Source organism: Drosophila takahashii, chromosome 2R, assembly GCF_030179915.1.
Source record: "Drosophila takahashii strain IR98-3 E-12201 chromosome 2R, DtakHiC1v2, whole genome shotgun sequence".
NCBI lineage: Eukaryota > Metazoa > Arthropoda > Insecta > Diptera > Drosophilidae > Drosophila > Drosophila takahashii.
In genome coordinates, this window is record NC_091679.1 from 1,776,304 (window position 1) to 1,788,885 (window position 12,582).

Sequence of the window (12,582 nt, forward strand, 5' to 3'; positions counted from 1 at the left end):
GCCAGACCGTCCACCAGATTCCCCACAGGAGAGCGCCACCGAAACCATCGCCCTATCGTCCTGACATATCGATAGAAAGTATTCCACAATCGACTCCAACTGCAACAAATATCGAATTTGTTTTAACAAGGCCTCGGCCATTGCGCTTGGCTTGTTATTGCCTGAATTTTGGCTATTCTATTGGCCACAAATGTGTAATAGGTAGATGCTGCAGCATTAATCCATGATAATACACCATCGTCGCTTAGTTCGGCTCCTAACACGGCAGCACATAGTTCCAATCGGGGTAGTGTCTGCTGAGCCTTTGGAGCTACTCGTGATTTCGAACAGAGTAACCTAACTGAGACCTGGTTATTTTTGTATGTTGCCCGAACGTAGATTGCTGCTCCGTACGCACGTTCCGATGCATCAACAAAGGTGTGTAGCTCTTGGGTAACTGGAATTTTTCCATCATATATGTGACGAGGAATCGTTATCGTACCCAGGGTTAAAAGAATCCCGGTAATTTTTCCATTCTGTTTGAAGATCCTCCGGTAACTCATCATCCCTCTCAAGTTTGGCTTCCCAAAGTTGCTGCAAAAAGATTTTTGCTTTTACTCCAACTGGTGCAAATAACCCTAAGGGGTCAAAAATTTGTGGCAACTCCGAGCAGACAAATCTTTATGTAATCTTGGTCGAGTGGCTCTTTTGAGTCCTTCCGCATAGATGATCTTTCTTAGGCATCCAAGCGATTCATCTAGTTTGACATCACTAACAATGTCTTCCTTGGGAATTCCTTGTAACAATTGTTCGTTGTTTGAGCACCATTTTCGGAGTTTAAATCCATTCGGAACTAGGATTTTATTTAGCTCATCGCGAATTTGTTTGCTTTCGGCAATTGAATTGGAGCCAGTGAGGCTCGTCCACATAGAAGTCATCTCGGAGTTTACCTGATCCCAAGGGGAAAGTGGCCTTTGATATGAGTGCTAAATGGTTTAAGCATGTTGTTGCCAGAAAAAGAGCGGATGTGGTTCCGTATGTTACAGTCCTCAAGCGATAGTACTTGAGATCCTCTGATGGATAAAACTGATCATCCGGGCTTATCCAGACTTGACGGTACATTTTTTCTATGTCCGCTGTGAACACATACTTGTTCTGAAGCGTAAAAGTATCACTTTGTACGGTTGGGCCGGCATGCAAGATATCATTGAGAGATTTTCGATGTTTTGCATGATGCGTCAAATACTACCCGTAATTTTGTGGTAGTGCTGTCCGGGTTGAGGACACAGTGATGAGGTGTGAAGTAATGACTTTTGGGAATTTGTGCTGGACCTATACTTTTCGTTTTTCTATTAAATCGTTGGTTTCTTGTATGGAATTAATCGCGCAGACGGCGGACGAACTGTCAGTAGCATTCACCTTACCAGCTACGATCCAGCCAAACTTTGTGTTCTGCAGAATTTGGTTGTAAAGTTCTTCTGATTTGGGAGCAGCAAAGAATAATCGTGCTCTGCACCAATGAGCAGGTCTATTTGGTTCCTGGTTTGTCAAAATTGGGGTCCGCCAAGGCCATTCCCTTGGATAACTTTGTAGCCGCTAGCGAAAGTGGCTGAGCTGGCTGACACTGAAGCCAATCGCTCTGTAATCAGATTTATCTGTGATCCAGAGTCCAGTAGTGCTCTAAAGTTTGCACACTGCCCATTGTTGGCCTGTACTGCAACCTTAGCACGAATACAATATACCCTTTTACTCTACGGAGTAACGGGTATAACTACATTTTTTCTAAATACTTCAATGAATTTTTATACCAAAATATGAAAATTTTTAAAATCGTATATAAACGATTGTGGGCGTTATAGGGGGCGTGGCACCATTTTAAAACAAACTTGCGCTGCGTAGGAGTAAATAATGAAATAAAAAAATCGGTTTTATTAGTATAATAAATCCAATAAAAAATATTCTTATGAAAACGCTTTAAACCGAAATTAAAGCATACAATGAACAATAGATACAATGAATAGTTAAAATTACTTCCATTCAAGATTTAATCCTCAGAATTGTTTTTACATCAGAAAAATCTCTACAATTTTGGGATTTTCAACTTTGGCGTCGAATTCCAAAGACATGGGTAATGGTTCACAATGGGGACTATTTTTTAGGAATGCCGTGATGTATTGAGAGTAGGTCCTACCGAAAATAATAAAGGTTAGTCCAATTATATAGGCCACGTAATTCAAAATGTCGACCAACATCGGTTTTTTGTATTCTTAGCTATACCGCGGAACCTGTAGGTGATGGAAAATAATTTTGTATGGGACTTTTACTCAGGAGCACCCAAATATCATGGAAAATTTGAAATGGTTCGTGGAAATTTTACAAAGTTTAATTTTGTGTTCCTGTGTTATTTGTGCCAGTCTTTATCTAGCTATCTCATTCTATCGCTTAAGAGAGACAGACAGACGCACTCAGAGCGGAGAGAGAAAAGAAGTGGACAAAAAGAACGTTCGTCAGCGGTGAAGAAAATAACGGGAGTTGTACGATTGGAGTTGTACGATTTTCGCGATTTTCATAACGGGCCTAAAGAAGTTTCACTTCAAAAATTGTTTTGAAAATGACGCTATAGCAAAAGAAACTTCCTTAACAACTTGACTGACTGAAGGTTACGCTGACACCACAAAAATCGCCAACAGCTATAAGAAAACTGCCGCTTGCGTAGAATCTAAGAGTTATTAGAAGTTTAACATGTGACTATATTGTCGTTTCCCTGTAATAATGATTTTTGATTATATGGAATTAGTTAAATCAAATGAATGCACTTACTTCTTTACGTTAGATTCAAATCGCAAAACAATTTTTTGCAAAACAAATATCACTGCTTTTTTGCAAGCGAACCCTTTTAACAAATTTTTCATCACTGTAATGTTCGAAGTAATTTCATTGGTCTTGATATCTGCGCCGTTAGGTTCGCACTTCAGGAAATTAAACCATTTTTTGTATTTCGCTCCGTTGTCCCGGCAATACGGACGAGAAAACGGCCCTTAAACGCACAGAGTCTATGTCAGAAAATGGAAAAATTCAGGTATTTATTTGTCAACTTTGTATACTTTATACCGTTCAGACCATATGGGTCGTGCTGGCGGGGGTTGCAATTTATGTAAATGGTTCCAGTCAAATGGAAAAGATGCATGTTATGAATGTCCTGGGTATACTTTATACCGTTCAGACCGTATGAGTCATGCTGGGGGGTTGCAATTTATGTAAATTCCAAAATCAAATGTAAAGTCATAGAACAACATCCTTCTGATAGCCCTATAGAGTACATTTTCCTAGAAATTATTAATGTTAGACATAACCCATCGAGAATATTAGTTAGCTGTATTTATAGACCAAACAAACCAATAGACTACACAAATATAATATAAGTATTCTCGAGGGTAACTCTTAAATACAATGTTATTATCCTGGCAGGAGACCTAAACAGTAATATGTTTCATGATTTTGGTCTTCGTAGGGATCTGGAGTCATTGGGTGTAAACATTGTTAATTCTGTGATACCTACTCACTATACTAAGAGTAATTACAGTTCGCTAGACGTATTTTTTGTAAATAATGTAAGAGCAGTATTGCTATATGACCAGATTTTTGTTCCAAAATTTTCTAAGCAAGACCTTATATTTTTGACGTACATTGTTGAATTTGACCGCAATGAGCAATCGTACACATATAGAGACTTCAAAAGTCAAACCACACCAGTGCCAATTACAACCACTCAAACTATAGTAGTAACCACCCACAAAGCGCCGCCACCAACCTGCCTTATCAGCCCAATAGCAATAGCGGCACGATGATGATGACCAAACAGAAGAATTCGCTGGCCGAGCGCCTCAATATCGGCGAGGAGGTACGGGAACTGAAGCTGGGCGCCACCTTCAACCCGAAGTACACCTCCACCGGCTTCCACACCATCAAATATGACTTCAAGCCAGCGAGCGTGGACACCAGCCGCATGGCATCTGTGGACGTGGGCTCCAACAATCAAGTTACTATTATCGTGCCAAATTCAGCAAGTTCCGGTGTGCCTCATACAGTTTAAAGGGAAATCAGAGGGAGTATGCAAAGGAGGGTTTAATGATCATCGACAAGGAGTCGGGCGCTATAACAATAGAGAAGCTGAATCACAACATTCAAGTGAAGAAGACAAGGAGCGAGGTAACCAACAAGCCAGTCCTGCTGCCAGGTCAAAATGTGCCCGTGAATATGGGCCAGAGTCAGGTGCACAATCAGAGCACGAATGGAGCTGGAGCGCCGCCAATACCAGCTCCTGGCCACGGCCGGAACGGCACCCAAAATGGAGAACAGCACCATGCGAATCTCATCGAAGACAAAGGTTTCAACGGGCAGCCGCCGAAATATTATAATTAACTTCAAGCCGCGCAATTCGCCCATGCAGCAGAGCTCACCATCGCGTCCAGTGCCAGTCCACAATCTGCGCCAGCTTGGGATGCAAATAATGGACAGCAGACGTTGCCCTGCATTCCCATGATCACGGACGACGATGACTTTGGGTTGAGAGCGGCCTTGCACAACAGCGGCCAGGCGAATACCTCAGGTTCCTCGATTGGTTCGGCCGCGGGCCTGCCAGACTTCTGAACCACGTCCTCGTCCTCGCACATGGGAAAGCAGCGGAAGGCTCCCCAGCACGGGCATGGCAAGCGTCAGCAGATGCACCAGCGCGGAAGTCCACCCATGGCCCACCAGCAGCAGCAGCACCACCAGCAGCCTACGGACGTGGTTACAACGGCGGCCATAACCATGCACAACAACAGCAGCAGCAAAGGCACTCGCCTCAGCAGCACCACCAGCAGCAGCGTCCTTCGCCTTATGGCCATGGCAACAGCATGCCCTTGGATTTGGACTCAACCAGGGAACATGAACTGACCTCGCAGTACGTGGCGCAAGCGGCTGCCGCTTTGGAACAGCAAATTGGCGGCGCTTTAAGTGCTTCGAGCTCCAGTTCCGAGTCGGATTCCAGCGACAGTGACAACGGCAGTAACTCGGATGACAGCACTGAGGATGATCGCCCCATGGAAAGGCAGCAGCAGCAGCAGGAACAGGAACAGCAGCAGCAAATGTATCAGAATCATCACCACCAACAACAGCAACAGCATGTGCATCAGCTGCCCAATCTGGGCCTGGGCTCAATATCGCCAGCCTATGGCAACAATCATCACCAGCAGTTGCAGCACCATCATCAACAGCAGCAACCGTAGCAGAAGCAACAGTCCGGCATTTATGCGTCCAATGGTGGATTTCCAAACGATTTGCTACAAAACGATCTACAATTGTCGTCAAATTCGTCCGACGATGACGATTAGATGTTTTAGGTTTGATCTTATTTGCCTTCTTTTGACAAACCCAACGACAACAATTATTGATATTCTGTCTATATGCGTGTAATTATTTTGTAATTATTGAGGGGTGATTTTACTTGCTAGTGAAATTTTTATACCCTTGTAGAGGGTATTATAATTTCAGTCAGATGTTTGCAACGCAGTGAAGGAGACGTTTCCGGCCCAATAAAGTATATATATTCTTGATCAGCATCACAAGACGAGTCGATCTAGCAATGTCCGTCTGTCCGTCTGTCTGTTTCTACGCAAACTAGTCTCTCAGTTTTTGAGCTATCGGGACGAAACTTTCGCAAAAGTCTTCTTTCTATTGCAGGTAGTATATATGTCGGAACCGACCGGATCGGACAACTATATCTTATAGCTCCCATAGGAAGGATCGGATCTAGCTTCGGTGTTTTTTGAAATATTATCTTCTACTTTTGGGGATGTTATTATCGAATTAATTATTTAAAAAATCGGACTACTATATCATATAGCTACCGACATATATACTACCTGCAATAGAAAGAAGACTTTTGCGAAAGTTTCGTCCCGATAGCTCAAAAACTGAGAGACTAGTTTGCGTAGAAACAGACAGACGGACAGACGGACATGGCTAGATCGACTCGTCTTGTGATGCTGATCAAGAATATATATACTTTATGGGGTCGGAAACGTCTCCTTCACTGCGTTGCAAACTTCTGACTGAAAATAATACCCTCTGCAAGGGTATAAAAATAGGATGTTCAATAAATAATTGAAATTGATAGTAATGGATTTATGAGAAAAAGTGAAAGGCGGCTACAATTTAAAAGGAAAAGGTACTGAGGTGCGTCATCCACCAGAAGCGCAGCCAATATGTTCCAATCGGATATTTTGCATTCTCGTGAGTCTCGGGCAGTCACACAATATAAATTAGGTGGGACGAATATATGTCTCAGAATATATGCGATCAGAACGGTTAAAAACAGTTCGTTACAACAATTTTAAAAATGTTTAACAAGGGAAGACTGCTTTGTTTTTTATTGTTTTATTCCATTATGCAGAAAGTAATGGAGGTCCCATGTCGAAACTTTCAGTGGCCAACAAGGATTAAGTATAGAACATTATACTATTTTTTTTATAAAGATTAAAAAAGCCGATTTGCAGAAAACCGCGATTGAAATTATTTTTTTTAAGTTTAGACCATACTGCGCACTGGAACCATTATGGGTGTATTTTTTATCTGAAAGCTTGGCAAAAATAATAATTTTTGAGTATATTTATTTATTTTTTACCCCACGTTATTTACAGTTATAAATAAAATAAACAAAAATAAAGCATCGACATATCAAATAGATGTTTTTTTACTTTTTTAAAAATCTTATTTAAATGGTGTAATATTGTGATAAAAATGAGATATCGTTTTGAGGCCATTAAGAGAATCTCGATACGTTTCACAAAGAATATTATATAAGTGATTCTTTGTGAAACGTATCGAGATTTTCCTGTAAGGATTTGGTATTTAATTTAAGAAAAAGATGTATTACACAGTGCAACATGAAAAATGTAACCGCAATTCTGATTTCATGGGCAGAAAGTACTCATCCAAATAAGCTAAAACCCATTTGGGTTTCTCTGGCTTAGCTCGCGTTTACCTATTATTGCGAGTTAAGGTTTTAAATACTAAATTTATTTGTAACGGCCATATCTTGTGAACCGATTAAAATTTCACTATCAAGTCTTCAGTGATTATGTAGCTATGAACCCAAGGAACTAAATTGACAAATGACTCTTGCGCACCTAGCACCTAGTGCACCTAGCGCGTTAAAAAAAACAAATTTGCCTAATTTTTCGATTTTTAACGCGCTCGGTGTACGTCTTCGCAAGAGTCATTTGTCAATTTTGTTCCTTGGGTTCATAGCTACATAATCACTGAAGACTTGATAGTAAAATTTTAATCGGTTCACAAGATATGGCCGTTACAAATAAATTTAGTATTTAAAACCTTAACTCGCTATAATAGGTAAACGCACCTAGCGCGTTAAAATTCGAAAAATTAGCGAAAATTTTCGGTATTTTACCTTTAAACGGCCATATTTTGCGAATTAAAGCCATCTAAGCACAAATATGAAATTTTTTATAATATTCAAGCAGCAGGCTTACCAACAATTTTAAGTTTGAATTGAATTTCACGCAAATAATACATAATATATAAATATATAATATAATACTTCAGACTGAACCACATTAAAAAATATTCCGTTTAATGTTGGTAAGGATAGCCTAATAATTAAGCAACATCTGACATATATTGGCTATAAAGAAATTTGTTTAAGAATTCAAAATCACGCTTGTGCAGCTTGTATCTTTCAAGATCGGCAGGGTCACCGCTCTCAAGGTAACGCTTGTAAAACTTATTACGGAGATTTTTGTATTTTTTGAGTCCCCAGGGTAGTTTATAAGAACTTTGAACTCTTTTTTTGGCATACCTACTAATGATAAGAGAAAGCACAGAAATAAAATGATCATAGCTAGCCTCGACATTAGCATGCGAAAGGCTATCGACCCAATTAATATTAGAAATATCATGTCGAATAGAATTTAAACTATTAGCACTTAAATACATTAAAGGTGTGAGTGATTTGTTAGCTGAGTAAATATGACATGTTATTAATAGTAATAAAGGCTGATGATGGGCATCACACTCTGAGAGTCGAATATTACTACAACTTAAATCTGTTCCTAAATCCGGGCAAATAAAAATTAAATCTAAAAGCCTATGTAACTTATTGAATATACTGTTAATCTGAACTAAGCCCATACTAAAAACATCATCAATTAGTAGAATTTCATGAGGCAGATGCACATTACTGGGAATCATAGTCGAAGAATCTTCATCCTGCACCCACACCAGCGATGACAGATTGAAATCACCCAGAACGCACATAAACTGGTGATCTTCCAAATCCTGATGGATACGAGCGATGTTGTCCACATGAGCCTTGTATAGCTCAAAACTGCTGCATGGCGGTATATACGATACCACCAAAAAGATTGTGTCCAAGGGTCCCGAGAGCGATACGCAAATTTGATCCAGAAGAGAATCTTCATTTGCTAGCCGTAAAGATGTACACCGCAAGTTGCGCCGCACAGCAACTAGGACGCCTCCACCTCTAGCGCATTGCGTTTTTATAGAATCCCGATCTTTGCGGAAAACATGATATAGTTTAGGATCGAAAAATTCATTGTCATAAAAATCCATGTTGAGCCAAGTTTCAACAAGGACAATTACATCAAAATCACAATTTGAAGTTGCCAATAAGAGGGACTGCGATTTGGTGCGCATGCCAGCAATATTGTGGAAATAGATACTGAAAGATGTATTGTTAGGGCTTGCCTTTTCGATCTGGACTTCACTATCAATGATGTTTTCCGCTACAGGGCACACGTCCGCCGAAGGCCTATCCAGCAATGTCTCACCACTTCTTTGGCTCTTGCACAGAATCTTAAGAATTGTTGTAGTGCGGATAAAAATTGGAAGGTGATCGTCAACGAATGGGTTCGGAATGCAATCCATAGAGTGGTATCCGAAAGATTGCGATGAAGTTGAAGAGAACCAATTAATAGGAAGCGATGGCCGAACTCTGAGAGAGCGCCCCATTGAAGAGAAGTAACTCCAGACCAGATGATGATAGCGAGCCAGAGTCTCCTAAAACTTCCAGATGACGGTGTAGAAGAGAGTTTCCAAATATGGCAGCTGGCGAAAACATAGACTGCTGCTGCGTAGGCTGCATTATAAGCATGGCGATAAATGATGAACGTGTGATAATGAAGAGCAATTGCCTTGGGCGAATGTCGCACAAAGCAAATGACGAATGCTCGAGCTGCAGTTGTTGTAGAAAGGTTGAGAGCGTAGCAGAAGAAGAATTGCTCTGGTATCCCCAGCTTAAAATTCACGAATTGCAGTGAAGAGACGTCTACACCGTTTTTTACTAACGGCTTGCAGATTATGCTGGCTGAATCCACGCCTAGCTTGGTCGCAACAAATTCACACACCGTTTCAGATTTGACGTGAGCTCTGAATCTGCCAATATGCAAAAATTTATTGCTCGGCACAACTTTGAGTTGCTCACAGCTGCACAGTGGTCGGGCTTGTACGGAGCCGCGGCCATAAATACTTCTAGATGTGCTATCGCTATGAAATTTTTACCAAAAATCTAAATAAATATTATAAATATATGTAACAAAAATTGGCCAGATCGTACCACTATATCCTATAGCTTCCATAGGAACGATTTTCTGAGTAGTTTCGTTTACATGAGAAGGCAATTAAAAATTCAATTTATGTAATATTAACAAGCTGGTTTGTTTACCGTACGTATTTACAAACTTAGAACTGCAATATAAAAATGTGAGAGTAATTACTAAACTCCACCCGCACCAAAAAAATTATAAAAACAAAACGAACAATGATACGATTTAATATCATTTTTTGGCCGAAGGACTTCAGTTTCATGTGCCGTTTTTTTTTTTAAATTAATTTTAGTATTGTATACTAGCTTTAATATGACAAAATAAAAAAAAAACAAGAGAGAACGCTATAGTCGGGTTGGTGTCCCGACTATCTAATACCCGTTACTCAGCTAAAGGGAATGCGAACGCTGTACTCGGGTTGGTGGCCCGACTAATAATCGTAACTCAGCTAAAGGGAGTGCGAGGGAGATAGATACATACATTTTGATTGCGTATAACTTTTTAATGAATGGTCCGATTTGAAAAATGTCTTCTACATTTCGATAGGTATACACAACAAAATTACATTTATACTTCTCGGAAATCTTTAAAGATGTGGGCGCAGGACCCATTTTAAAATTGTTTGTGGGCGATTGTGGGCGTTAGAGGGGGCGTGGCGCTCTTCTAAAATAAACTAGCGCTGCGTAGGAAGCCAAAGAATATGTGTGGGAAATCTCAACCTTCTAGCTTTTGCAGTTTCTGAGATCTCAGCGGTCATACAGACGGACAGACGGACATGGCTAGATCGACTCGACTAGTGCCCCTGATCAAGAATATATACTTTTTATGGGGTCGGAAACGCTTCCTTCTAGCTGTTACATACTTTTGCGCGAATACAATATACCCTTTTACTCTACGAGTAACGGATATAAAAAAATATAATCTATTAGTAATTCAATATTTAGTGTTGGAAAACTATTCACAATCACGAAAGACGAAGACAAAGGAACAGCACAACAAGTAAAAAGCGGCAAAAAATTTGTTTTTCGGCCAGTTCTGCCCTTGAAAAATTTATGAAGGTGTTAGTATTTTTACGATTGTGGGCACATCTGCAAATTTCTGCAGTCAATTTTAACACACATGTTACCTGAAACCCAGACGAAAAAATTGGCATACCAACAAATTGTGGAATTTTGTGGGATCATCGCTAAAACCTTAGCTAAACATAAAAAAGACGTTCACAAAATAGACACAAAACATGTATTATTTCAAATTGATGTAACGAAAACAATTTAACAAGTACGATTATTATACACATCTCGACTTATAGATAATACCTTCAACTTAAAAATCCATATCACAGAATATTAATTTGGACACGAAATATAAGAAATACACGGTTTCAAAGTTTAATGTTGCTGCGAAAAATTAGTGATGCGCCCAGTTTTGCTTTGCTACTTAACACGTGCTCACGACTTTAGGTCGATTTTTAGAAGGTACTGATATTTTTCCAGAAATGTCTGGTATGCCACGAAAAAGCTTGGGCATTTTAGAGAAAAGTTGCATACCCTTGGCCCATTTTAGGTTCCGTCGATTTTTTGAATTTTGGCCTATGGGCGCCACCACTGTGCAACGGGGCTGGAGCCAAGGGTTTCACTACTTTTTTACGCTGACTGACATTAGGATTATTAGTAGCCATAGTGGGAAAGGCCTTTAGAAATTTGGAATTTAAATCATTATAGAGACTCTTTAGTTCTTCCATAACTTCTCCGATTTTAGAGTGTGAATCATTGCTCACAACACAGCTGTCACACTGCCACATTAGATTGGGCATATTAGTACGAATTTTAATTGCCTCATCAGGCAAATCAAGACAAGCTGTGTGAAATGTACGGCGACAAAGAGAAGCGCAGCGAACCGCCTCAAAACCACGAAGCTGTGCAGCTGTAACTTCAGCTTTGCACTCGGAACACGAATAGAAGTCCATAGCAAAGGAGAAACGCGTCTGAATGCAACGAAAGCTGATCAGAGAATTTTTATGGAGAGATGGAGACTCGACTCAGCCAATTCGACATTATGCTATGACTTCCTCACCATTTTGCGCCGATTATGTCAAGAATCGCAATGCTGAAGAGTTCAGAGAACTATTTCCAAAGGCAGCAGATGCTATTACTAAACATCATTACGTGGATGATCTTGTCATAAGTTTTACTTCAGAGGAGGAAGGCATCGAAATCTATAAACAGATTGTGGAGGTTCATGGTTATGGAGGTTTCGAACTGCGGAATATTTGTTCAAATTCCCCCACATTGCAGAGCGTTATGATTTAATTTAATTTAATTTATTTCTTACTTATTTCCTAGTGCTACAAGGATTTCCTTATAATTTAGTGCACAAGTCACATAGACAATATTAAGAATTATGCAAATACATATGTAGGTCTCTACTTATATTAGAGTTTTGCACTTATATCTAACATTTAATACAATTAACAATTAACAATAAGAATTGACGATTTAAATAATTGTTGCAAATTTAAATTTAATTAGTTAGTTTTGTTATTTTATTATAGATTTAATTTTAATTGGTACTTTGCGATTTTAAAAATGTAAATAATTTGTCCCTAAATTGCGTTGTGCTATCAATTATTTTAAGATGTTGTGGCAACTCGTTCCACAATCGAATAGTGTGAATAAAAAATTGGCGATCCGAGGATGCTAGCTTATGTTTAATATTAATAATATTTCGGGTTCTTGTCGAGGTGCCAAATTTCAATTTTTCAAACAAATAACTGGGTTCTTTAGTTTTTATAATTTTATGTAAAAGAATGAGATTTCTGGCATTACTCCAGGATTTAAAATTAAAGCCATATATGCTATTGGCAAATGACGTGATGAGTTCCCCTCGTTTAATATTGAATACGTATCTAGCTATGTTATTAAATGCAATGTTTAGCTTGTGTTGCGAGGCACTGTCACAATGACCGAAAATCTCTATT

General features: G+C 39.5%; 1 protein-coding gene and 1 pseudogene across 1 annotated transcript in view; one reads left to right on the forward strand and one right to left on the reverse strand.

Annotated features, from left to right (window-relative positions):
* LOC138912343 (kelch-like protein 10) overlaps window positions 1–12,582 on the reverse strand; it is a 250,872-nt gene that overhangs the window by 156,700 nt on the left and 81,590 nt on the right. The gene's annotated exons all lie outside the window — the stretch shown is intronic.
* On the forward strand, window positions 3,718–5,481 carry LOC138912375 (ell-associated factor Eaf-like; annotated as a pseudogene).